The sequence below is a fragment of the Molothrus aeneus genome, chromosome 4 (assembly GCF_037042795.1).
Source record: "Molothrus aeneus isolate 106 chromosome 4, BPBGC_Maene_1.0, whole genome shotgun sequence".
NCBI classification, from domain to species: Eukaryota; Metazoa; Chordata; class Aves; order Passeriformes; family Icteridae; genus Molothrus; species Molothrus aeneus.
This window is the reverse complement of record NC_089649.1, coordinates 21,993,149-22,016,712: the sequence shown is the minus strand read 5'-3', so window position 1 is coordinate 22,016,712 and position 23,564 is coordinate 21,993,149.

Here is a 23,564-nt window from a genome sequence, read left to right as displayed (position 1 = left end):
CAAAATCCTGGTGGGAAAGCAGTCTCCAAGGAACATTGTATTAATATCTCACACAGCATTTGAGAAATGTTCGAGCTGTAGGAGTCAGAAGAAATTAGGCACTCAAAAGTAAGGGCCCGTAAAAACAATTCATGGCATCATCTGTTGTGCCATATATCAGCTCCACAGAACCTCTGACAAAAACCTGGGTGTCTCATCTCTCCTGCAGCAAACACACATGGCTCAGCCAGATGTGCAGTTTGCAGCTTTGGTCCAAGTGGACAAGACTGTGTCAGCACAAAAACATTCAGCTGGGAGGAAGAGATACGGCATTTTTCAACAGAAAAACACTGGAGGAATAAAAATAATAAAATAATAAAAATCTTTTAAGAGTAGGAAATATTTTCCTTTTTTACTCTTTAGTCTAAGAACGAAGACTTTGCTTAGCAGTCATGAGGGTTTTAAAAGCATTAAATCAGTTAGCCAAGTCTGACACTCAGCTGGTATTTTACCTACTGCAAAACACAAGAACAGAGAATGTAAATCCAGCATCTGGCTGGCTTTTTAACTTCTGGTTGACCATGATAAATTGCTACTTTATTTTCTGACTATAAACTTTCATCATTATACTAAAAATAAAGCAGCTCAAAGATTAGCTACAAGTAAGCAAAATTCTGAATGAAAACATACTGGTAATGATCTATAGGTTAACTATTTTGTCTGGAAATGTTTTGTTTTTATTTTTCCTAAGGAATAAATGCAGTATGCAAGGAGTCATGTGTTTTTAAAATAAGATAGCATTTCTTAAACTTAGAGTTTTCTGCAACCAGAAGCTGAGACAGAGGAAAATAATTTTAGTCATAATATCTTGTGATAGAAAGGTGTTTGGGGTTATTATGTCCCCTTCCAATGAAGGAAAGATATTGAGCCCAAAGGAAAACTGTCAGATACTTAACACAACTGGAGCCAGAAGGTTTCAAATCTCCAGAAAATGTCACTGATTAGATAACATGCCTAACTGGACAAAAGCACTTCTATCTCCTCTAAAATAAAAACAGAGACAAGAGAAGAACAGAGAGGATTATCACTAGAAAAAGAAGAGAAAGATTTAGTCACCCTGATGGAAGAGAAGCAAACTGCCCAGGAGAAGAGGCTCAAAGATTCTTCAGAGGCAGCTGAAGAATTTGGAGTGAATGAATTTACTAAGAGAAAGAGTAACACTAATCAACTTAGCCAGAATTAACATGGGAGAAGAACGATTTAATTCCCAGTCAAGAAAGAGAAGCATGCATAAAGAATGGGTCAGTTTTTCAAACCACAAGGTGTGTATGGCTGTGGGAAAGAGTGAGGTTCCTATAGTACTGAGTGAGGATACATGATGAAGAATATTCAAGGAGAAGAAAAATTTTTAAAAGCTTTCTGGAGGCAAAAAAAGTCATTGAAGAGTTTGCAAAAGGCAAACATTAAAAAAATTGGATTATCATATATGTGCCAGAATTCCCATTTTACAGCAACTAGAAGTATCTACTAATTTACACGGAAAAGAAAAAAGAAAGGAATTCTGCTAAAGTAGAGAAATGAAGCTAACTGCTAAAACCTAGAAATGAAACATTTGTCAAGAGGATACAGATAAGGGCAAGAGATAAATGTGGCATGACTCTTATTGGAAAAAGTTAAAATAATATAAACTATATTTACCTTTCATTTATCAAAGAGAACAAATCCAGTGGATTTTATTTCAATCTTCACAACCCTCAAAATAGTTCCATGAAAACTCATGTGTACTTACAAACCAAGCAGATTCCATGTCAATCTCACTGGTCCCTTAATTTTTGATGCTGCTGTTTTTATCATCACAAAGCTATTCAACAGATTGGCTTCCAAGCTAGTTAAATCACCAAAATATTAAGTATTGTTTATTATTATTAGCCTAGATTAGGCAAAAGTCAACAAGACTACACTACAAGTTACATATATTAGAATTTACATATTTTAATTTCTACCACACATGCCTCAAATTATGTCAGAGACACCAGTTCCAGCATTCAGAGTCCCTGTACGTAATACACTGCAGTGCAATTTACAGCAGACCTTGCACATTAAGCTTTCATGGTGGTAGCTGAGTGTTTCATTACTTTGTAAAGAGAGATTTGGATGACACTGATTTGTCCCACATACACAGACATTACACATAACTGCCTGTGTTAGTGTGTCTCTGCTGATTCAGGTCACATTTTCTGCTTCTCTCCTTGACTTTTCTTGGCCAAAGGTGTCGTTAATTTGCTTATATCAGACTTTCACCTTATACTTTGGCATGTCACCATATATATCAGTATTTCAGCTCCTAAGCAATACTTCATACTATAATTACATTGCTTTGCTTCTCCACCCTTGTGCACCAACACATTGTGCTTTAATCAAGGATTGAAAACAATCTCTCCACCCACTCAGCTAGCCAAATGCCAAAGCGTCTCCAGATTTCTTAGCTTTCTTTTGGCTGCAAAATGATCTTCTAAACACGAATGGGCAGTAAGCATCATAGCTGGCTTCTCATGTTTGCAAGCAAGTAAACAATTATTTGGATACCTCTTCAGCTGCACAGATGTGTGCCAAGCTGCAGCAGCTCATGGCTGCTCATAAGAATCACGCAAGATGCACCAAGGGCATCAAGAAACAGCTGCCTGCAAGGATGAAGCAGCAATGAAAACACTGCTGAATTCAAAGCAGAAGGATGTCTTCCTCCTCTTTGCTGTGAAACACTAGGGTTTAGGCTCTTTTCAGGCCAATTTGTCACATCCTACCAGAATGCTGATATCAAGGATAATCCCAGTCTGGCACTCATTGCAGTCCTGCAGCAGCACAGCCAGAAAAATCTTAGTACTTCCTGGTGGGAAGGGAGAAATTCAGCACACAAAACTTGGGAAGGACTCGGAAAAATCAGTCTGTTGGAGGGACACATGTGATGTGTGTTGAGGCTAAAGGCATTGAAGTTACTAAGTGGTCTGCAAGAGCAAGTGGACCAGCTCACAACAACTGAGACCAAACAAGGCACATGCCTTTCCTATGGAGGCAGAAGAGTAAGGGACACAACATATGGCATGAAGGCAGCATCTGACAAAACACACTTCTCCCTCACACCTTTATTTCCTCACTCATTTTTGGTCCATGTGTAGATATAACACAGAAGCATGTATTTTTTTCATGTTCAAATCCAAGCCCTCATCAGTCACTGCCTCTGAACACAACAGGAAGAATGCCAGCCCAACTATTTTTCACTCTAGCACTTAGGCACAGGCTACATTTTTCAAGCTCTGGCTTCAGCCTCACTCTCTGGTCCAGTTCTTTGAGACGACACGACAGCTCACTCACACCTCATTCTGCAATGTGCAGAGAGAACTATTTGTTCTCTTGCTGCAGGGGCGTAAAAGCCAAACTGTCTTGGGACTCCAGGGCAGCCCGAGGCTCACCCTGCAGCTACAGCCTGCAGGAACAGCTGGCATTGGTACAGCATGATAAAAACAGCAAAGAGGCCTAAGACAATTAAACAAATTGATGGTCTTGCTACTGAACTTTGGTGCTTTAATAATACTGCTTGAGAAGAGACAAATTTTTCCAAGATGGGTAAAGGCACTACAGTTATCATGCAGGGTTCGGTGCAGAGACAAGAGACTGCTCTGCACATGTTACTGCCCACCACACTGAGGAGATGCTGAGCAAAACACAACTAAGAGAATGTCAGCTAAAAACCAGCCCAAGTAAACAGGTTTTATATGACGCATCTTGTGAGTGGAGGAGTGGAAAGGCAACAGCTCCATTGTTTTCACAGTGTCCCTGTGGAAGGACTTGGGAGTACCTTGAGCCTGATAATCTCCATGCCCAAGGCCACCCACATGGCTTCCTGCCATTGCAACCCAATTCCCCTCAGCACACGTAGGACCCTCAGTGAGTCTGAAGGCAGCATTTGTCCTTCTGTATTGTACAAGAAGGCTGAGTACTCCTTACAGATTCCCTGCTCTCAACCCACAGCAGAGAGGGGTTTTCTTTGACCACTATTTGATAGTCCACTGGTACTGAATCTAGTCCCCAAAATCATTCAATAAGCTGTTTTTCTTCAATCTGTGCTAATAAAACTATACAACACTATAAACATTTTCCACAGTGGACTCCAAGATGTTTGGTGCTCTAGCTGGAAACACTGCTCTTTTTGTTTTTACATTACAGCAGATCCTTTTAGACACACTTCCCGTCAAACCACCAAATATTTTTGTCTTCTATTTTCTGCAAGGAGAGCCCTAGAGCCCTTTTGAAATTTAAGCAAGAGTCTTATGACCAGCTATTGGGTGACTATTGTCACTACAGATTTAAGCACATTACAAAATCACACTCATCAGAAAAGCAGAGCAATGGCCAGGGAACAATTTTCCCTTCTGTAAGTGTTCCAATACACAGGCAGACCTCACCAGGAAGATCAGCATTAACAGGAGTTACAGGACCCACATCTCTCAAGTGGGGAGAAAGAAACAGACTCCATAGAGAGCAAAATTTCCTTTCCATCAAACATTTAAGCTAAAGCTAAGGAAAGGAATACACCAACTACTCTGATAAGCTTTGTCAGTCAGTGTCTATTAATCTCATTAATTGAACATATTCTCCCTTTCTGCCCCATGACTGAGAAGTGCAGGGCAGGTAAAGCAGGAGTAGAAATATGACATATGAAATCCAGCAAAGCACCATGCCCATGCTGCTGCAGGCTTGTCCATTGAAGGGCTGACAGAAATTCCCATGTTTCATATAGGCAAAGTTTACAGGGAGAGGCAATATCTTTTATTAGACCAACTGATACAGTTGGAAAAAACAGACAAGCTTCTGGGCATAGAAAGCCTTTCCTCAAGGAATATTTGTCTGTCTGAAGCATCTGTTTTTTCTAACTATATTGGTTCATCTAATAAAAGATATTACCTCTCTGTGCAAACCCTGCCCCCCTCACCAGTCTTTGAATACTGTGGCTGTGGCAGCAATACTATTACAATTACTTTAGTACTGATGGTCTGCAGTACAGACTTCTGCATGTGGTCTAACAGGCACCTACTCATTTCACAGAGAAAAGGCTACCATTTTTAAAGGCAATAGCTTATTATAGATTATACTCACTGCCAACATGGCCCAGTGTAAAGCTGATGGTGATGAAGGCAAAAAATACCCCCACACCCAAAACCATTCCAAGTCCTGTTATTACCAATCGTTTTGGGAAGTGACACTTTCACGTGTGAACTACACTCTAAAGGGTTTGTCATGAGCATGCACATTTAAAAAGCAGAGAGAAAAACACAGAAACCAGTAAAGCCTTTCAAGTACTGTGGTCAAGGACTTCCTCAAGATAGGTCTTTAAGCCTTACATACTTGGATGTTGAGTCCTGGTGAAGGGATGAAGCAGCTGTCTGACCTGCTGCATGGGCAGGCACTGCAGCTAGGAGATGCACAGATACCTGAAAGATCTCATTCAGCTTATTGAGACATACTTTTTGTTCCATAGTCTGCCACTGAGTTTAGCACAAATCTAATTGTAAAGCATTCGTACTGCAAATGAGAAAAATCAGTTCTTGCCCTCAATTTAAAATACACTGTTATTTATCATAAAAAGGGTTGAGTCATGTTTAGCTACTCTTCCCTGCTCTCTCAGGTAAGCAGATTCACTGTAAGAAGGGTGTCAATAAAAAAAGCCACAGTTAAATAATTTTTCAGTGGATTACATTTTGTGGACATATGCTATTACTAAGACATAGTCTGAGTTTTATTTCAAACACATATGAAGCAAAATGCAAAACATTTTCTATGACATGTCTGAAGAATGGTAGAAATTTTTATTACAGATTTGTTTGCATTCAAATTACAAATGAATGATCCATATTACTGTTTGACTCAGTGGTGAAATTACAGATCAACCTCATTAATTTCAATGGAATTTCTCTACAGTTTTGCCTTGCCACACAAGTTTGAATGGATGTGGTAATTATAAAATTACTTGACATTTTATATATTGTAGTTCATATGCGTCAATGACTGCAAAATTGTTTTTTACCACAAAGTGTTTCATCTCTACAGGATGGCTGATGTTTTGCATTTTTTAAATAAAAATAACAGCTAAAAATAAATATATTTTTTATAAGCTGATCTGGCAAATATTTATCTCTAACATATATTTAAAACCTATTAATACATATTTATGTAAAGATCAGTTACTTTCTTGAACCTTCTTTTGGCGGTAGGAAGTGGAAAAACGATTTTTTAAAGAAGCTTATTTACAGAAATGGACTAATAAAACAATCCACAGCCTGATTACACACCCAAAATAGGCCAGACTAACCAGAAATGTAATAGCAGAGAGCAATAATTTTGAAAACGATATGGGAGTTAAGAGAAGGGGAAGGAAGAAATTAATTTCTGCATGCTTCAAAAAAGAAAAAAAACAGTAAGCTAAAATCTGTAGGACTAAGTCCCTAGAGCTTTCCCCACACTGGGGAATTTTAGAGTTATGAGTAAGACTTTTTCCTCAAAGCAGAAGTGGTATGATAAGAGCTACAGCCTCAAAATACTTTATACAGAACATGCCGTTTCTTCACTTTGCTCTATAACTACCTGCAAAAACTACATGAAAATGAGACGCAAATTTTGTTCCACTGAAAATCACACTTTTACACTCATTTAAATGTAAACAAAAAGGAGAAGACAAAAAAATGAGCTTCAGAAATTGGAATAAAACTGCATTTTCATTAACCATGCCACCCTGGTGTGAGCTGACCTTCAAAAGGGCTTGTGTGGTTTGAAGCTGTCTTCCCATCCAGGCTGTGGTACAGCCCAGAAGCCACAGATATCAACCATTAGTTGCTCAGTACCATGTTGCAATAAATATTTGAAGGAATTACCTTCTGTAGGCATCACACATTATATATAGTCAGTGTTGGTTTAAACCTTCTGTGGTTGTGAAACAGAAGGCAATTTTCATGTGTTCTCACATCTGGGCTAATAATAACTTGCATTAATATTATTTATGTATCATGTGCTCTTCAAGGCTGCTTGAGGACATTAATGGAGAACAGGTCAAGCAGTCTCTCATGGAGTCCTTAAAAGATGAAGAAGGGCTTGTAACTGATAATTGCCAAAAGGAATTAGTTATTCTGTTCATGAAAATATTTCTCTACATGCTCTGCAGAGCAGGCACCATTTGATGAACACCACAGACAGGAGCAATGCAGCCATTCCTCATCTAACTTCTCATTGCAAGGTTAGTATTGATTTTCTTGGAGCACTTTTCAATCAGCTCACAGCCACTCACCTGGTGCAGAGACCATCCCCCTGCTTCATAAAGAAGAACATTACTTAGCTGCTACCTTTATTCCCCCCACACACAGCAGAAGCACACAGGTGACTTATTTGAAAATGGAGGGAGAAGGCACTCCAAAAGACACAGGACTGAGATAACAGCATTAATGGATGATGAGTTGTCTCATGGCCATATTACACCCTAAGACTTGTCTGGTCTCTAAGCCAGCCACAGTGTTGTGTGTTTCTATTCAGAGCCGTGGAAAGGATAGGTTTTCTTTATACCTGTTGCTTTTGTTGTGTCAAACGCAGATATTGAGGCATGAAACATACCAGATGTCATGGCTGGTTTGCACAAGTTGTCTAAAAGAAACTAACTCCAAGCCAGGTATTTCAGACAGCATAGAATGCAATGATCTAAAGGTCCACATCCCTCTTTGACATCTTTCATCTGTTTACAGTATTTAGAGATGGAGCAAGATAGAAAATTACACATAACAATGAGATTGATGAACTCCTAGTTCTATGTAATACTCCAGACTCCATATTAAGTGGCCTCTAAGCCATCCCTGAATGCCAAGATGTGCAAAGAAACAAGAAAGAAGTCTGCTTGACCTGAACTGGAAAGAACTTTAAAACCTCTATGCACAGTCCACATAAGAATATTAGGAAAAAAAAAAAAAAAACAGTAAAATTCTTCATGCAAATTGCCATCTGGGCCAGGAAGCTGAGCACAATACTGTTTTCATCATCTTTAATGATGCACAGTTTAGTTCAGGAGGAGGGGGGAAGGAAATGGGACCAACCTTTGACCAGTATGACAGCAGCATAAGTAATCCCTTATTACATTATGAAATGATTCATACAAGGAGACCTGTTACATTACTGGCCTGTTAACAGTATCACAGCTCCTTACTTGGACTTTTTTTCATTTTGTTTTACATCAGACAAGCCTATTGCTGTCATTTGTAAAGAACAGAATAGCTGCTACAGTTTTAATATCAAACACAGAAAAAAAATACACAGCAGCTGTTCATATTTTCTAGGAAGTCTGTTATAATAATGATGTCATGGAAAAAGGCTGGAATCCATTAAAATGGATCAGACAGGCAAGCCATTCAAAGCCTCCAAACAATATGCATATACAAGCTGCACTATGTACCTTACATTAAAATAAAAACACACAAATAGGGGAGTTCCTTAAAAATATTATTGAGATCAGGCAATTAAGGTAATTTCATAGATTTACTTCAATAAATTCAGTTTACTACTAGAACTACCCAGTAAAGCAAAATACAAAAGCTACAACCAGCTCACTGTCAATTAAGCTCACTTTCACCTATAAAAGCATTTAAATCTATTTTTAAATCACTGGCTCAAGCTACATAGGAACAAAGAAGCTCTCCCAGCAAAAGAGCAGCAGTGAATAGTTGGAAACCAATAATCCAACTTAGCTTGTGTTTTTCCAGACTCCATCAAGTCAACTATGTATGACATCAAATTCTGAAGATTCCGGGTTACACTGATGAGTTCACAAGTAAAGGGCATATATTACAGATGAAGCAGTATAAATCTGAGATCAAGCCAAAGAGACATTCTTAAATCTCTTCCTTTTCAAACCATCAAATAGATGTTGTACCTGCTAATTAAGAAATCCCACGTACAAAAAACCAAAATCAAATAATTCCATCAGATCTGAAGAGATCTGTTTGATGACAGCCCTGGTCAGTTTTGCATAAGTAAGCTCTTCTGCACTCATTACACTCCATATTCAGCTACACTCAACATTACAACTACAGCTATCTAGTCAAAAAAAAAAAAAATCAAAATCAAAACTTACTATCAGAACTCCAAAATTTCAACTGCGAAGCAGAATTCAAACCCCAGAAAACAATGACCCAAACTTCACAGACACTTCCCATGCTGTGGCCATTAAACACCTCCTCCTGCACATGGGTATGTATGAACAAATTGGAGTTCACACAAGCCCCCAGCCTGATCCCCACTATTCCTGCTCACATTTCCAGTCCCACTAAAAGGAGGAGGTTATGCTTGCACTAAAAGCAATAGGTTAGGCACACAAGTGTCTCTGTGCACTTCTCTAAAGACTCAAAAGATTTGAGCCAGGGCACAATAAAATGAGTCTGAATGCCTTATCTTAGGCACCTCACAGTGTTCATAAATTTTCACTTTAAGCTGTTATTGCATATAATAAAATAGCATTAACATTTCAGATGAACATTCAGGGCAGCTTATAAACTATTCAGTGATTAATGTCCTTGTCTCATGTTTTCAATTTTCATTGCTTGTGGAGGTCATATGTTATGATGTCAGCTTGAATCTAGATTTCCATTTTAAGCAAATTTAATTTAAATTATGATCCTAAGGCATATGGTAACAGACACTTAAAAGTTCCATACTGAGTAAATTTATTCACTCTGCTAATAGGATAGATTTCACATTATGGTGCCACTTATTCATCAAACAAACAGTTTAGGTGGATGGTCCCAGACAGTAAAGATGCCATAGGTTGAACGTGCAGGAGCAGAACTCATTCATACCAAAAATTAACCGCACACTTGCCAACCTTGAGTTCAGGGGTTTGCAAGACTCGGCCAATAATAGGAAATTAATCAAATCCACAGAGCATGATGTAAATTGAATCTGCCAAAAGGATTCAGAAGGAGGAAGAACAGATGTAAATAAGATATCTTAAAAGTCTTAAAAGATATCTGAGCTGGAGGAAGGCTTGGGGCATATTTTCCTTAGGAACTAGTGAGATGGAAATGCTTCTTGGGGGCCTCTCACTAGTAAGACACTCATCTCTTTATTCTACCATGCTCATCAGACTGAAGAATTCCTCACCAAATTGCAAAGAGAAGTTTTATGAGACAGCTGAGATCACAGGAGAGTAGGTGGCCAGTGAAAGGACTGCTCTTCTCTCCTCTGTCCATCCCACCCTTGCCCTCCTTCTATTTGCTCTGGACTGTCACTGCCTTTTTCATCACCCTGTCTGTGACACCATCTTACACAACTAAACCACTTGAGAGCTACCTCTGTCTTCTTTCTCCCTGGTCCCTGCTCTCCAAAAGAAATAGTTCTCAGGTGGTTGTGCTCCCTAAGACAACCCACTATGGGCCCAAGTAACAGTCAGCTCAATAATCTGATTGGTTTCAAGCCCAAGGTATAGACCAACAATTTTCTGTATATTGCCATGCCCTTTTCTCATGTGCATTGGTTCCATGTGAAATATTAACAAAAAATTATTTCAGATGAAGTTATTAGGTTTGATGTTATGGCTTATTATTATTATTTCTTCTTTCCATGGAAGAAATATTCATGGAATAACAGTAACAGTTTAAGTCCTTCTCAAAGCAAAACCAAGCTCAAATGGGTTTCTCAGGTATGCAATGCATGAAGCACCAGAATTATTATTGCTTTTTTCTATCATTTATTATTGATTTTTTTCCCCAGTAATAAACGGTAGTGCAGGTATACAAATTATATATTTCTATACAGCCTTTGAATTACAACAATTTTTTATATTGGTAAAGCAGTGTCAGAAACAACCAGTACAACCCACTGGAATTACTTCATTCATGACATAAGGAAGGATATCTAGAATTTATGTAGTCACTAAAATGTCAAAGCTCATTTTGAATTGGTCAAGCATTTAAAAATTCCTGCTAAAAGAGTGGGCAATCTTCAGTAGCATTTTACAGCCTATATTTATGCCTATAATGCAGCATATGCCAGCTCAAATATTTCATATTACACAAGTATTATTCTAAAAACAAGGACTATATAGGAATTACATGAAGAAAGCATGGACCTACTCATCGTGTTTTCTGTGTTTAATTTACTACGGCATTTTTTTTTCCCCAAAAATGATTGAACTGACCAGGAACATCATATAATCTGTCCAAGGTATTGCCTTCCTCCAGGGAGACATTTTAAGCACAGAGTAATCCAAAACCCTGCAAAAGGTCTTTAGCATGAAGCAATAAAGCCATTTATATTTTTATGCAGATGTACAACAAAAAGCCATGTATACACCCACACAATTACATTGGTTCTATTATTATCTTTGTACTTATTTCAGATTCAGGCAGATAAGCAGCTAATTAGGATACTGTAGAAGCAGGAATAGCTTTTGCTATCATATAGTTAAATATGGGAAATAGATTACTAACCTTAAAATGTCTCAAAAAACAGTATTTAAAAAAATTTATTTGTTAAAGGAAATATTTCAAAACTCAGCTTAAAACATGCTTGAACAGCTCATAATAAAAATATTCATTTTCTGCAAGAATGGGAGCAAAGACTTGGGACAGAACACAGAAAATTAATAGCATTTTAACAGTCTTAAGAATCCTTACATATCATGTTCCTATATAAATAAAGATTAACAGATAAAAGATTATACTTAGTTCATTTGTTTTGTATGTATACTTAGTTCATTTGTTTTGTCTATAATGTTTTGAATATATAGCTTTTTATTTTTTTAATACCTCCATTACTACTGACATTTCAAGGTTAGCACATCCATTTTTATAAGTAAAGGCTACAACTTTATTTTAAACTTAACAGGCATTCATTCTTTTTCCTTTCAAAATCTAGGTATAAGTAACAAAGCACCAGAGTCTTATAAATTTTCTAACACCAAATGCAAATTAAGTCGTGAAATTGCTCTAGGAAAAGTTCCAAGAATGTAAACCCAAAGGAACTTCAACACAATTTCTCAACTTCAAGCTCTTTATAATACTCAGGCAAGGTAGCAGAATATGGGGCAGTCAGGAAGCGCTATCTGCGTATGGAAAAATGTTTAATTCTCCAATTTCAGCAACTTCCTGTATTGTGTTTATAAGCTCTACAATGAAATAGATGCATACAAAAAGAAAGAAACTAAAAGGATGGCAAGGGCTCTGTAGATTAAATAGCTCACAACCTTTTCAGTGGCCTGGAAAAGTGGATTGACAGTTCATAACTTAAAGGACATCATAGGTTTTGTAAGCATCTACCAAATTTCTGTCCTTCTCCATCCTTTATTTGGGGTCAAGTGAATTGCTCACCTGCATTGTCTCAGTCTGATTAGAAGTAAAAAGCATAGAATTCCCCCCATTACGTGATAAGGTAAAACTGCTCACATTTTCTTTTTACGTCAGCTCTGACTATAAGGCTTTACAACACCATCTCCAGCAAAGTGGGAGTTTTCCTGTTATGAACTGAGTAATTATTTAATCTTTCAACAATCCTCCTGAAAAGACTCAAATCCTTCTTTCTTAAGCACCAGGCAGGAGTTTTAGCAGATTGTTTAAACAAAGAGCTGATGACTTTTTGCTCTGCAGATCTACTTCTTGTTTACCCTAGGGGAGACATCAGTCAAAGAATGACAACTTAACTTGCCAGGCATGCTATTATTTAGCAATAACCCCAAGGGGACTAGGGACATTTCCTGCACATGAAGTTTAGGTCTCCCAATGGGTATCTGAAAATATGAGATAGGCAATGACAGGCAGCCCACACCAGAGTTGTGCTGCCCACACCTGGTGTCTGTGTGCCCATTACCTCCAGCCACTTTCTCAACTGGCTCCCATTTTTCTGTCAGAAGACCACTCTTTACAAATCCCTTCTTGACAGACATCCTAGGTACTAAGCATTCAAAATACTAACATCATTCACATTTGACATGTCTTTCTCAAATATCCTGTTTGAATCACTGTGAGCATCTCAAGTGATTTTTTGTCAGCTTTTCAAAGTGTAGTTCAAGAAGAGTGAACACTTCTGTGTTTACTTTATCACAGTGCTTATTAACAACAATGGTCTTTATAAAATTAGTTAATTCAGTTCTTACCTGTAGAGCTCTTAATTTTCAAGAAGTATTCTTGTCTCACAGTTTAAGTAAGATGATATAATCTACAACAGAGCAGAAAAATATATCAATTACATATGATATTGTGTATTAGAGTTTAGTCACACTTGAGCAAACTGACAGATAAATTTCTATTTTCATGGTGCGGCATATATTTTATGTGGCAAATATCAAGCAGCAATTGTACAATATTGCATGTACTTACTAATAAAAACTTTTTCCTTTCCCAGTGTTCCTGCTCAAACATGAAGATGTAAGAGTTTTATCTACCTCCATGCATTACTCATAACACTCGTGCTGTGGTTAGATGGATTAAATAATTAAGGTCCTGCTGACAAAGTGTTTCTTGTCACTAAACACCCCAACCAATTGAATTAGGTGCTTTAGGAAAAGGTGCATGACTGGGCTGAGATGCACTCAACTCCCATCAACTTCTAATGAGCTCTTCAGTAAAAACATGCAAAAAAACCCCATACTCTCTACAAGTAGGGATCTGATTACATCCCAGTGAAGCCTAATTATAAATTACCACCCTGAACTGCAGCTAAACAAAATACTGTGAGCCCAAGTTTCTAGTAACCAAAAAAGGCTCCCTGTCCAAAAAGCAGCAGCCACACTGCAAAAACATTGCAGCCAAGACAGCCCACTTTTGTGTGTGCCATCTCCCACGGACGGCAGAAGCTATGGGCTCTAATTTTTCAAACAAGTTGCTGAAAATGCCACAGGCATCACAGCCAGTTAGATCTACTCTTCTTTAATCTGCATCTAGTGCCAGACTTGGGCCAAGTTTCTCATTTATTGTTCACAAAGGGCTCTTTGCTGACTTGATTTACAGAGAGACTGACAGAGTCAAACCAAGAAGTTTTGTTATAAGAAACAGTCTATGTGAACATCTGCAGGACTCAAATAAGTTTTTCTTTCCTGGTTTAGGGTTTTGTTTTGTCATTGTTTTGTTGTTCTTCTTCAACTAACCTACCTATAGCCAGCATTAGCTGCCTCCACTCTAGAATTTTCTGGCATAACCATCACAAAAAATTAATGCCTAGCCTACCTAAACAGCACAGCCCTGAGCCAAAAGCCAGCAGAAGAGAACAGCAGCAACATTATTTCACTGCTCAAATATCTGAAGGCCACAGTGTTGAGCCTTTGTTCTCTGTGCTGGTTCTCCAAGCTAGACAGGCAACCACAAGCCTCAAATTACACTTCATTGATCCAGGGAAACTGTGGTGGTGTTCAGTTTCAGTTCTGCAACCTGCATGTTGACCTGCCTGTTTGTTGGCCTAAACAATGAGATTTCAGGAAATGAGGCGTTTGCACTTTGTCCAAGTCTTGTTTTCAGAGAGGGGGATCTCTGCCTCAGAGGGCTAGGTTGGTATGGAAGGAAAGCATAACATCTGGACCCAGGCTCTTGGACTGCATTCCTTCCCTGAGAGAGTCTCTGCTTCAAATTCAATATGACCAAAATAAACACAAACCTAGAAATGGGAGGTGGTCTCAACTAGCTCGAATTCTTTTAGCATAATATTTTTGTTACCTCTGGTAAAAGTGGAGGATATATTTAGAAAGAAGACAGAGAGATTACAATCATTTGTTCAGTAATATTTTACAAAAATATATTCCCACATTTGGAAGATTTCACACAGTCCATCAATACAAAACCAAATCCTAACCATTTGCAATAAAAAATATATCGCTTATAGAAATTTGAAAAATTCTCATAACACGACATTAATAAGATCCACAGTAATGGAGTGCCAGCAGTTAAATGTAGAAATAAACTATATGATAAAAAAAAATCTTCAGTTTCTCTATAAAATAATTAAAACTTTCCATGCAAACTTCCCATTAAACTAAATGATAGTTTAAAGTGGCTCAAATGTGCAATGCAAGAATTCCAATTTGAGACTCAAGCAAAGACCTTTCTTTCTTTCGTGCCATGAGAACAATTCCAAAAAGATGCTTATAAATGACCTATCTTAACCCCCCACCCACCACCCAAAAAAACCCCATACAATAGGAATAAATGACACACAAGACATTTTCAAGAAACAATGTTCACTTCTCTCCTGAAAGTAAGAAACACTATCTCATTGTGCTCATGTATGGCAAATAGAAGCCTAGAGTTTCAGTTATTTGCTTGCAACCATAAAAGAATTGTAATCTGGTGTCTAACTCAATCTGCTGTAGAACTTTTGTATCAGCTTATCTTCCTTTTAAAGTCTGCGTAACTTTAAAGTACTGTTGGACTGAAGCCTTGCCTTATGCCTCCAAGCAACATATTATTATTTACTCTGGCTAATTGATTTGTCCAATTCCTTGTCCACATTCAGAAGGTACCTTCTATTTGGAAAGAAAATCTAGTACTTATGAACTACAGGTTGAGGATACCCACCAGAGCCAAGCAAAGACTTTTTTTTTAAACAGCCTAACACACTTTTTTGTGTGTTTTTTTTTGTTTTAACAAAGATCTTGTCAGCTTTTCCCTTGATTTTGCTTTAATTTAGGTAAAAGATTTATGAAATTCATGCTCATAACCCAGCAGGCAATTTGAAGCTATTTTTATTCAGCAACAGCTGAAAAATGCCTATGTGGCACAAGTTCATGTAAGTGCTCCATTGCAATAAACCAAGAACCTGAAAAGGCCAAAAAGGACAACATTTCATCACATTAGTTTACTTATTGTGTATCACAAACACAGAGGAGAACTCTGCACAATGAAAACCACTGTTGCAAGCTCAGTTCAGAAATTTTTCTTGCTCAGGGAGTACCTGAGGTACCCTGAAGTAATTTATTGCACAGATCCACCTGTAGGTCCCACTAGCAATTGGTGGACCATGCAGAGTAAGTTTCCTTTCCCATTCTGAGGTACCAGATAGCCTTTTATTGTGCAATAATGTCTTGGCTTAGTTTTTCCTTGTACTTCACAGCACAAGAAAAAGAGAGAGTAAAAAACAGAGCAAACAGAAACCCAGCTGAGACAGTTCCTTCAAAACTAGCAGCATGAAATATTAAGTTTCACCTTCTTATCTAGAATATGTAAATGTTTCAGATTCTGATCTCAGGCTGACTTCCACCGACAAGAGCACTGTACTGTGGCTGCCTGGGGAGCTGCCGCTGCCCATCTGCCTTACACTGATACAAGACTGCCATCAGATCTGGGTCAGCTCACCTTGGAGTTTGCCACACACATAAATTAAGGGATCACATGCAAATGTGGTGGTACTAACTGCAATATAATTTACTGGCAACAAATATTTTTAGACATTTCCCTTCCACCCACTAGTTTGAAAACAGTGATTTATCTACATAAATGAAAGAGGAATTTCTTTAGCTTTGCTCTTTCCAGTATGTTAACCCACATGTCTATGGGAAATAAAAAAAACATACCCATAGTATATAAAAAATAAAATACCAGAGAATTTTAATAGCTAATAAGGTATTAAAATGTAGAGAATATATTTTCTGCCATTCAAATATTACAAATATGTGCACCTAACACTATAGAATCACAGAACATTTTGAGTAATGGACCTTTTAAAGGTCCTTTAGTCCAACCTCCCTGCATTAAAAGCTTTATAGCAGTCACATGAATATGCACTGCCTAATAATCACTTTGGTGGGTTCATACATGTGAAATATTTGTGAAATGCCTGTGCACATCCTCCCGGATGACAGAAGGATTTTAAAAAAGGATTTAAAAAAGCCAGCAGAAAATGCATGAAGAGTGTGATGTGCCAAGCTGCTGCTTGCTGGTAGCCCCTGCACTACTCCCTCATGCTTGTAATCACAAGTCACTGGTATGCTGGGCACACTGGCAGGGAGCTGTGCTCTCTTCACTCAAATCAAGCAAGTCCCAGTGGAAAGAACAATTCAGTGTTCCAGCAACTCAACATGGAGCACTGACTTTGAATAAACTTTACCGAGGTGTTCATGGCTGAGAAATAACAGCAGGGCATCCCTGAAAGTTTCAGACTAATTGGCAGATGCCTTTCTACGTCAGAAAAAAAATAAAAACGCAAAACCCGACCCTTGTTCTGAATGCATAACAAGTCACATTACAGAACTCCAAAGCTGCACCTCAACCAAAACATGATATGCTAAGCATAGCTGCAATACAAAAAGCATGAAAAAAAGACAGAACTGCTGGACTCATGCTTGAATGGCACATTCCATCTTATATTCACAACTCCAAGTCATTGCAAATATCAGCTCATCCGCATGTACACAATTCAGGTACATTTCCTGTGTCCTCTGCCATTGTTTCCTCAGTCACAACAAACACAAAAGAAATAAAGTATTGCATCTGGAGCCAATCTTACTGTTCAATTTACAGAATCAGTATTCTCTCTCATCTCTCTTTTTTAAGTTAGATTTACAGCACAGAATGTGGCAAAAGACAGCAAATGATGAGTTGGTGGAAGCAAGAGACACCTCCCATGTGGGTCCCTGTTTTAAAGGACACATAACTAAGGGACTCAGGTCTATAGCTTAGATTTACTCTGTGTAGTTCTTGACTAGACAACACACAACCAGTTGGATCAGCAGTATGTCCTTACTTTTCAGTGTCTTAGAGAAGGTTGGCTATAAGGAAACAAAGTTTTTGTGAAGCTAATGTGTTTAACAGCCAAATTGAAGGGAAGATTATCAGAATGGTCTTTATTAAACATCAGCTGAGACAATGAATGCCACCACTCAAAGACCAGCATTAACTTAAGTTACACTTCTGCTGTCTCTGACAAATGTGCTCAGCAAAATTCTGCAGTTCTGCGCCACTCAGTACCATGTGATTACATTCATAGTGGGAACCATCAGGGTTTTGGATCAAATCGCTCACGGGGACTAAAATGCAATAGCCTCCAACTCATAGCCAGAATCCCCTAATTTGGGAAGTCACTTTGCTTGCTCTGAGCACAGCCATGGTGAGGCTTCCTAGGAGGGACAGGAGGCTTTCAGGCTCTTGTGGCTGTGTCCATGTACCCCAGGTGACAAAGAACTGGCTTGGTTCCATGTGTATTTCTGCATTAAACTTGCACAGAGGAGCAAACCCAATAGGAAAACCAGGGGAAACAGAGCAGCAGGGAAAGCAAGAGCTCAGTTGCTCCCTGGGAAAGAGGCAGATTTTCAGACAGAGCACTGGCTGCAAAACCAAGCTTCGTATTACAAGTGAGGAAACTGCTTCCTGGTGTTTGATCTGCCCACTTTAGTAAAAGAGCACTTGCTAAATGCGGCATCAAAGGCATTCTAATTGTCATCATTACTTCCACCTGTCCCCTGAAATACAACTCCAAATACCATCTAAAACCTCAGCCTCAGAGTGGCAATGGTGTGTGCTTCTGGTCTAATGCTACAACATGAGCAGCCTCAGTCACATCTCGAGGATTATTCTGCATGAGACACTGCTCTGACGTAGAAGTAAAATGTTGGCACCCCGTCCCCTAAGTAATACATTTGCTCTCTATGACCTATCAAGATCAGCTGTTCAAACTTCCTATTCAAAGAGGAATTTTTACAAGACTATTTTTGAGGAGTTAGGTTTTGTTTTTAACAGAGTAACATAAGCTCTTCATAGGAAATGAATGTCTATAATAATTGTTGCTCCTACTGAATAAAATCAGACAAATAAGTGAACAGCAAAGCAAAAATAATGCAGTGAAAGTGAAACTGACTGGAAAATCATAATACAGCCATATCATCATAAAACTTTTACCAACTGTTCAAATAACTTCTGAAGTTAATTACTCTAAAACTTAAATAGAAATACACTAATGTATCTAATTGCATACATTTTTCCTTCCATAAATCTCCATCTCTAGTAAAGCCTGTAAATTATCTGCATCATTAAACCTCAGCAAGCCTGGCAGCGAACATAAAATTTGACTGTTTACACATCCAAAATCATGACAAAAAACCCCATAACAATCTGAAGCAATCTATATAAACTGTTTCAAATAAACTTCTGAATCTGAAAATAGGCAGGATTACACTTACTTGAAAATGCCTGGATTGTTATATCCTGGCTACTTCCAGAAGAACACATTCCAGTTTCTCAAGGCAGGTGACCAAGAGACTCCCAGGGCAGCCTGGGAAGACTGGTGGAGCTGCTCTGCTTGCAGGGATATCTCAGGGGAGCAAGCTGCATGTGAACTGCCAGCTAAACTCTGAGTGGGCAGCACATCACGCAGTACAGGGAAGGAGGTGACTAACTGGTAGAGGACATGAGAATCTTTCAAAGAGAGGGAAAATGCATGGCAGAGGAACATTTCTTCTGCTCCCTTATTCTGCTCTGCTCTTTCACATTAATGGAAAATATCAAACTAACAAGGCAGTGCAATATATCACAAGGAAATTGTAACATGCGTTTTCCTGTCAAAATAAGGCCACATTTTATTTCTGTGATACACCACACCAATAACACGTTAGTCAACATGCAAAATCCTAACAATAATAATTCAAAAATAACACAAGCCACGTGTTGGCTGGTGTTCCCTGTAGTCTTTGTGTAAAAATAAGTTGGAAAACATGGAGACGTTACAAAGCTGCAAGATTTCAGGCTCCAGCCATATTCATACACAGACTTCATGAGAACCTGGAGCCAATGGTTTTGCAATCCAGCCATGGAGCAGCCTTTTACATCCTACTCTCTGGGCTCTTGCCTAAGTATAACAATCTTGAAAAATGTGGCTGCTGACACCCTGCTTTATGACTCACTGAAGTGTTTTGAGCCTAGGAAGTCACATCTGGAAGTGCACTATGACATGCTCTTCTGGTCTAGGCAACAAGCAGTAAGCAAAAGCAGAGACCATTATGGACCAGTTTGGGACAGGCAAACTCCTCAAAACACAGCATTATGTCTCAATCAAACCACTGAGTCCTGCCTGGCTTTTCCTACTTTTTTCCATTTGAAAGGATCCACGTGCATTGCAGCCCTATTCTTAATTTCAACCTTTCCCATTCAATGCTGACTTTTATTTTCTGTGTTTTCCTCCTTCCAAGTATTAACCACAACAATGTGAAGTAGAAAATCCTTATGATATAGAAATACAATGCTGTGAGCATCAAACAACTGTGAACACTTCCTTCCTTCTAATCACACTGAAAAGAATTTACCTCGGCAGAGTCTTCAAAATGCTACTATTAATTTTCAAATATTCTTTAGTGATGAAGCCTGTTTAGATCTACAATTGTTTCTGCTCAACTTCTCCCATCTCCCAGAGACTTTTCATCTTCAGACCTAAGTTAACCAGAGCACCAAACTCTTCCTTTAGGAAGTTTCTCTCGGATATTTCTTACTTGCATACAATCTGTAAGATGTCTTTTTTCCTTTAAAAAAAGCCAGAGGATGATGTTATATTAAAAGCTTATCTAGTGTTTGTTTCTTCAGTGCTCTAATCTTTAAGTCTGGCTTACTGGAGAGATTAATTTTAACTCTGTGTTTTTTGAAGGGAAAAAATAATTTGCATTTATATATCCTTCAGTTTTATTTCCCAATTTTAACATTTAGCCTCCTGAACAAAAATACATATTATTCAGTTCCCATCACTGCTAAATAACCCCAAGTTACGCTGTGGTTTAAGTGCCTGCTGTTGTACAACATTCTACCACTTTTAAAATTACTGTGCAATACCATGCTGAGGTTTTACACTCTTGTTTTCCCCTTGCACTGAAATAACTTGCACAGAAAAACAGGCCAAGATGCATTACGTGTCAATATGTGCCCCTTAAAAGGTTTCTTTTAAGTGGCAACATTTGAGTGGGACACCCTTGCCCTCGCACCCACATTAAAATGAGCTGGATTTGTCCTGAGATGACCAGAGGTCACTTTGCGCTTCAACAGCATCCTGCAATCACCTGGGACAAAACTTGGGAGATAAATTGTCTGTGCAGGCAAGAACACTGGAATTAAGGCTGCTGCCTCGGAGCTGCCATCACCTGCTACAGGCTGCAGCATCTACCTGGGTCTTTAATATAATGGCAAAAAGGCGATTAGCACATTATCCCAGATCTAATGATTCAGGAGCACTACTGAGTTTAGGAGGTCTCTTCAGCAGTGCTCATATACAAAGCTGATGCACAGACAATGAGTGTCAAATTTCTCCACAAAGTATTGAGATTCAGGGCTTTTTAGCAACTTTGCAAAACTGAAAGCAAGAAAAAAATGATGCCAGGATTCCTGAAAGGAAACAAACTACCTTGATGATGAAGCTTTTGTTTCCATTTTTAGGGCCCACATGAAAGTCCTTTACACAGGCACTGAGTAGGTACAGAGGGGGATTAGACCTTGGCATTAGATTAGAACCCATTTTTCCTTCGAAGGAGGCACTTCTGGAACAAGAGCTTGTAGCTCTTTGCAGAGCTCCCTGCTGCATCCAGGAAGGAAGTCATATCTAATTAAACTATACAGAACAGATGCTTCATCGTTTTAGCTGGAAAAGCCAGCAAGGGATCTTGGCTAGCACAGGGACAGCCAACTGCAGCTTCCCAGCTCCCCAGAAGCCTGTAAAGCTGCTACTGGGGGGCCTTGGCATTGTATTCAAAGCCACTTTTAAGAGCCAATATGGTAAGCTGTGCAAGATATGATGTACAGGGAGCCCCATAAAATCCTTTAATGGAAACAGCAGGCTTGTGTTGGAAAAGGTTTCAAGGAGATATGTACACCAGCATAAAGATTTCTGCTCCCATAAGACACCAGTACACAGGCTCCCATAGCCCTAGACCTCACAAAACCTTTGGGATGTTGTTTTCTGTAAAAAAGTGTGCATCATCATCATAGAGCAAACATTGATATGATGATGACAGAACACTTTTTTCCCTGCTGCTCTGCTGAATTAACCCATGAGAGGCAAGGTGAGATGGTTAGCCAGCTAAAAGCCCAGCAGGAAGAGAGGACTGCTGAGCAAGCTGCCTGTGCTGTGTGTGCATGAATCTTACAGGGACACACGCCTGGTGCTGGGACAGTACCATTTAATGCCCCTGTGATCGTTGTGGTTTGTGTTTATTTCATTAAGTTATTGTTAAATGGTTCATTCTGTTATCCCCCCACGTTTTCCCCAAGTTGGTTTTTCTTTAAGTTGTACTCTCCCTTAAAGCTGTCCCTCAATCTATTCCCCTCCCTTTGTTCTAGTCCCTTCCTTGCCTGTCAAGGCAACTCTGCCCCTTTTTCATGAATGTTCCCTGCCACTCACCCTCTGGGCCAATCCCTGATTGAAACACCCACTTGGAAATCCCCTAACCCACGATGCCCCATTGGCCCATATGACCTTTCCCTCTCCTCCCCCTATCCTGATTGGTCACACAGTGTTGATGTAATCCCTTACTCCACCCTTGAAGTTTCCCTATTGATTGATTTTCTGTATCCACCCCCCTGGTTTGTAACTCTACTTAACCCTGCACACTGCAGTGTTTGGGGTTATTTTTTTTTTTTTATTCCTTCAAGTGGCGTAAGCTTTCTCTATGGAACCTCAAGACAAAAAAATCTTGTGTTTTCTTCTTCGCTTGGTCCCTGTGTGCCTGTAACAGTGTGCCCTGTAGAGCTTGCAGCTCTTCAGGTTCAGCTGTGGGCAAACCACAGACCCCAGCTGTTCCCCACTCCTTTTGTGGCTACTGTGGCTACCAAAGTGTCCAGCGCTAGCCTGGGTTCCTCTGGGCTACGGCACGTGGTAAGTTATTCTTTGATAAAGCACTATCAACTCCAACTCAGTCTAGGTGGAAGGCAGTCCAAAGCCATCCCAAGGAAGAACGTAACACTGAGTCTTTCTTCTTTTTTCAGTTAGAAACAAATGTAATAATTCTTCTCTTTAAGGAAAATCTTTGCAGATTTCTGCCAATGTCACCTGCAGTGCCAAGTGTTTGCCATTCCCAAAGAGAGGGGAGGGCAGGATCCCTGTTCTGAAGAGCATTTCAGAAGTATGAATGGGAATGAATCCAGCAGCTCTGCCTGTGGCTGTCAAGTGCCTCTGACTCTTCACTTTGCTCCTGTGCTCCTGGGCCTCAGTGCTGTGGGATGCAGCTGCTCTGCCATGCAGAGATATGCTGCTCAGCTACACAGGATAATCAGGATACCAGCCTGGAAAAGAGGCTACAAGACCTCAAGGAACATCAAGGAACTTCTGCTTCAAAGAGTCTCATTAGAAAACAGATTCCATGGGTATGTAGGCCTCTGCTTATGACGCTTTATCAACCCCATCCTCCAAAACTCCCTTACAAAACACATCAGCACAGCGTCACTGGCAGCATGTGACTATCACCAGAATATATTTTTTGCCTGTTTACTGAAGTTCTTCCCAGCTCCTTCAAACTACTCAAAGTCACCACAACCACAGGAGGAAAACACAGCAGTGGCTCTAAGTGGGTCAAGAGAAGAACACCACCAGAAATAAGTCCTTACCATGCTGCG